At 43.9% G+C, this 4,909-nt stretch overlaps 1 non-coding gene across 1 annotated transcript; it reads left to right on the forward strand.

Moving 5' to 3' along the window:
- Nucleotides 1-3,271: 3,271 nt before the first annotated feature.
- Trnat-ugu lies at nt 3,272-3,346 on the forward strand. Its single transcript has one exon. It is a non-coding gene; the product is annotated as a tRNA-Thr (tRNA).
- The last annotated feature ends 1,563 nt before the right edge of the window (nt 3,347-4,909 follow it).

A 4,909-nucleotide genomic window follows, 5' to 3' on the forward strand; every position in this document is an offset into this window, starting at 1 on the left:
AAATAACCCTGTGACGAAACGCGCCGCTCTTTTTTGGATCATCTCTATCTCCTCCGTCAACCCGATCTGGTACGGATCCCACACTGATGAGCAATACTCAAGTATAGGTCGAACGAGTGTTTTGTAAGCCACCTCCTTTGTTGATGGACTACATTTTCTAAGCACTCTCCCAATGAATCTCAACCTGGCACCCGCCTTACCAACAATTAATTTTATATGATCATTCCACTTCAAATCGTTCCGCACGCATACTCCCAGATATTTTACAGAAGTAACTGCTACCAGTGTTTGTTCCGCTATCATATAATCATACAATAAAGGATCCTTCTTTCTATGTATTCGCAATACATTACATTTATCTATGTTAAGGGTCAGTTGCCACTCCCTGCACCAAGTGCCTATCCGCTGCAGATCTTCCTGCATTTCGCTACAATTTTCTAATGCTGCAACTTCTCTGTATACTACAGCATCATCCGCGAAAAGCCGCATGGAACTTCCGACACTATCTACTAGGTCATTTATATATATTGTGAAAAGCAATGGTCCCATAACACTCCCCTGTGGCACGCCAGAGGTTACTTTAACGTCTGTAGACGTCTCTCCATTGATAACAACATGCTGTGTTCTGTTTGCTAAAAACTCTTCAATCCAGCCACACAGCTGGTCTGATATTCCGTAGGCTCTTACTTTGGTTATCAGGCGACAGTGCGGAACTGTATCGAACGCCTTCCGGAAGTCAAGAAAAATAGCATCTACCTGGTAGCCTGTATCTAATATTTTCTGGGTCTTATGAACAAATAAAGCGAGTTGGGTCTCACACTATCGCTGTTTCCGGAATCCATGTTGATTCCTACATAGTAGATTCTGGGTTTCCAAAAACGACATGATACTCGAGCAAAAATTATGTGACAAAACTGCATCGATGCCGTAAGAGGAATCATCCACAGGTTTGCACTAAGCAACGCAACTTTCAACTTCTGGACAAACAGCTGATAGTCTTGCGACGAAACAAAAGAAATATTTTCCTCGCGCAAGCGACGCAACGGAGCTGTGATTTGAGTGGCGGTAGGAATAAATGGGATGTAATATGTGAGTTTCTCTAACACAGACTGCCATTCCCGCACATTGTGGAGTGGAAGGTCACGGATAGCAATCAAATGTGACTGCAATGGGTGAATACCATGGCTATTAATGACGTTTCCTAAGTACGCAAGTTCAGTCTGAAAAAGCACACATTTACCTCCGTTATATTTGAGACGAGCTGCTGACGACACTTGAAACGAAGTGAGAACATTGCTAATGTGTCCTTCGACAGTGTGACCTGAGATGACAATGCCATCTAAATAATTCCAGCAAAAAGGAACTTTTGACGTCAGCTGCTCCAGAAAGTGCCGGAGTATAGTAGGTACAGAAGCACTGCCAGTCAGCAGTCTGGAACCGCGCTTCTGTTACGGTTGCAGATTCGAGGCATGGATGTGTGTGCTGTCCTTAGGTTAGTTAGGTTTAAGTAGTTCTAAGTCTAGGGAACTGATGACCTCAGATGTTAAGTCCCATAGTGCTCAGAACCATTTTGACGATATATCTGTCCTTGTTGCTTACGCAACCGAAAGAATTTGTAAATGGCACCCGCCACTTTTACCCTATTCTCATAATACTTTGTAAGCGCCTGCAATAGTTCCCCATATTGTACTAGATTAGGGCGGGGCGTGGAAAATAGCTTGCCACAGAGCCTAAAATAGTAGCTCCCATACGAATGCTTCTTAGTACGGTGTATGTGATGCGCTGCGATGTGCACGTTGAACTGTGCCAGATACACTGTCCAGTCTTTCTTCACCTCGTCAAATTCACGAAATGCCGGCACGTACGCAGGCGCTGCAGATGAAGACGCTGCCGTTGGGTTCGGCGTCTTGTGTGAAGTCATCTGCCCCATCAAGAAGTGATTGCTCACTTGAAGCAGTTGCGCCATTTGTTGACTCTGAAACTGAATAAACTGAGTTGGATCAACTGAAGGCGGCGTAGCAGGCTATTGCGGCTTATCGGCCGTAGTAACTAAGCACCGCACAAAATAAAAAGACAAATAAGCAGAGAGAACGCAAGAGGGGTGCACAAGCAGCAACCTTGGAGCCTAGAACATAAAGAGTACGAGCAAGGAAAACACTGGCGACACAAAAATAAGTAAGAACAATAAAAATGAGTCAAAAGACGACAGAACACAAAGGATATACTTATATGGATATGGTGTCTGTTCTTCAGACCATGTCCGAAAGAACACACACCATTGAAGACCTGCATCCGTCTAGTGCGAAATTAGAATTATATATTAATACCTTCAGCTGTTGACGGGCGTTGATATATCAACGGGGATAGGTAGAAATCTGTGCCCCGACCGCGACTCGAACCCGGGATCTCCTGCTTACATGGCAGAAGCTCTCTATCCATCTTTTTTTTGTCGATCTCATTTTGTTCATTATATTTTGGTCCATTTGTTCGGGGCGTACGTCCTAGACGTCCGTTTAAGTTCTTCGTTGGTCCATTCACTCAGTTTTTTTTTTTAATTGCAGAGGGCAGATAACCCTCTGAACGAGCACGCTGAGTTACCGTACCGGCAGCTGGGATCTCCTGCTTACATTGCAGACGCTCTATCCATCTGAGCCACCGAGGGCACAGAGGATAGTGCGACTGCATGGACTATCTAGCGCACGCCTCCTGCGACTCACATTCACACCTGATATGTCCACACACTACATTCGTAGTGTACCTGCCCAATGTCGGTCTCGTGGGAGTTGTGCGCGTGATAGTCCCTACAGTCGCACTATCCTCTGTGCCCTCGGTAGCTCAGAAGGATAGAGCGTCTGCCATGTATGCAATAGATCCCAAGTTCGAGTCGCGGTCAGGGCACACATTTTCACCTGTCCCCGTTGATGTATATCAACGCCCATCAGCAGCTGAAGGTATTAGTATTTAATTCTAATTTCGTTCTAGACGGCTACAGGGCATCGATGGTGTCTGTTCTTTCGGACATGACCTAAAGAACAGACACCATATCCATATGAGTATATAGTTCTGGCAATACCGGCCATGACCTTCTTCTTCTGTGCAGATGCACACATATTACCTGAACTCTTATGGGACTTGGTAAGAATGTCTTCCACAAGTAATGAATGTGTTGGGCAGGGGCATTAGGAATGTAGTGTGTGGACATATCAGGTGAGAATGTGGGTCTCGCGGGAGGCGTGCGCGAGAGAGTCCATGCAGTCGCATTATCCTCTGTGCCCTCGGTGGCTCAGATGGATAGAGCGTTTGCCATGTAAGCAGGAGATCCCGGGTTCGAGTCCCGGTCGGGGCCTGGACTGTACTTAACTAGCAGGCGTCAAATGTTGCAATCGTTTATTCCATTTTTCAGCCGCGTTAGGGAAAATTTTCATGAATATGAAAATCAAGATAGGATCTTAAGTGAGTATGCGTATCAAGACCATAGCGACGAAAGGAAACGCAAAAGAGGAAGATTCCATCATGGAGAAAAATCGGAAGAATTGAGTGGATATAAGAAATTTCGTGTGGCTATTACTGCAGTTATTGATAAACTACAAGCAGAATTAAAAATGCCAGAAGAAGAGTATTGCGAACTAGTTAATCATTTCTTAATTTTAACAAACAATTTGGTAAAGCAAGAACCCGAAGAACTCTCAACAGAAACGTAAAAACTTCGTCAAAAATACCGACGTTATCTCGACGAAGAAAGTTTTGAAACGAAATTATCCATTTTTGCAAATATCTGAAGTATTACCTCAAAGAAGATGCTGCTAAAATTTCACTAGTCTAATTATATGAGTTAATGGTTGAAAATCCCGGCAGCTGAGTGGTCAGCGCGACGGTATGTCATACCTAACCGCCCGGGTTCGATTCCCAGCTGGGTCGGAGATTTTCTCCGCTGAGGGACTGGATGTTGTGTTGTTCTCATCATTTCATCTCCATCGGCACGCAAGTCACCGAAGTGGCGTCAGCTTGAAAGACTTGCACCAGGCGAACGGTCTACCCGACGGGAGGCCCTAGCCACACGGCGTTATAATGGTTGAAAATGAACTTGGTGATGTTTCTTCAAATGTGGTGATTGCTTACCGAATTTTCCTCTCAATACCAGTTGCAACTTGTGAAACTGAGATAGGATTCTCCAAACTAACCCTTACCAAGAAAAACAATGGAAGAAGAACGTATTTCCGCTCCAATCTTGTTATCAATTCGACATGAGGTGACCAGTTCTCTTCACTTCCAGGAGCTTGAAGACTTCACTAGGAGGCAAACATGGAAAAGACGTGTTCTAGATACTCCTTTTTTATTTATTGCATTTATATAACAGAGTGACCTTGTATATTGCAAAGTTACGTTAGGTATAATATCTTCCAATGCATGACATGGTTGATGTCTTCGAATTACATGTATACTCTACACGTATACCCTTACACAGAAATGTATCAGGCCTACATGAAGTAAGCAGGGGCCATACATTTTTTCTAGCCCTGGGCCTCCACGTGGGTTAACCTGGCCTTGAGGGAGACCAATATTGTGGAGGCACAGAAATTCATTAGTTATATTGGAAATTGTTTTGGATATTTCTACTCTGGACTTAATAGAAAGTTGGGGTTTTTGTCACCCTGGGTACGTTCCGTTTATATTAACTGTTTATGACCAAAATGTTTCCACAGACCATACAGTCTTACATGGAAAATGTCAGCAACATCCAGCATGGCCTTTAGCCGCATATTCAGCAGTAAAGTACATATATCAAGATCTGTTGGGATCCCTGAGAATGTTTGTATGTTGGGTATTGGTTAATTATGCTTCGTTTTTCTTATGGTTGCCAAAGTTGTCCCCTTACTCTTTTTTTTCAGATTAAGCGATGTGCAGTTAA

The sequence above is a fragment of the Schistocerca americana genome, chromosome 7 (assembly GCF_021461395.2).
Source record: "Schistocerca americana isolate TAMUIC-IGC-003095 chromosome 7, iqSchAmer2.1, whole genome shotgun sequence".
Taxonomy (NCBI): domain Eukaryota; kingdom Metazoa; phylum Arthropoda; class Insecta; order Orthoptera; family Acrididae; genus Schistocerca; species Schistocerca americana.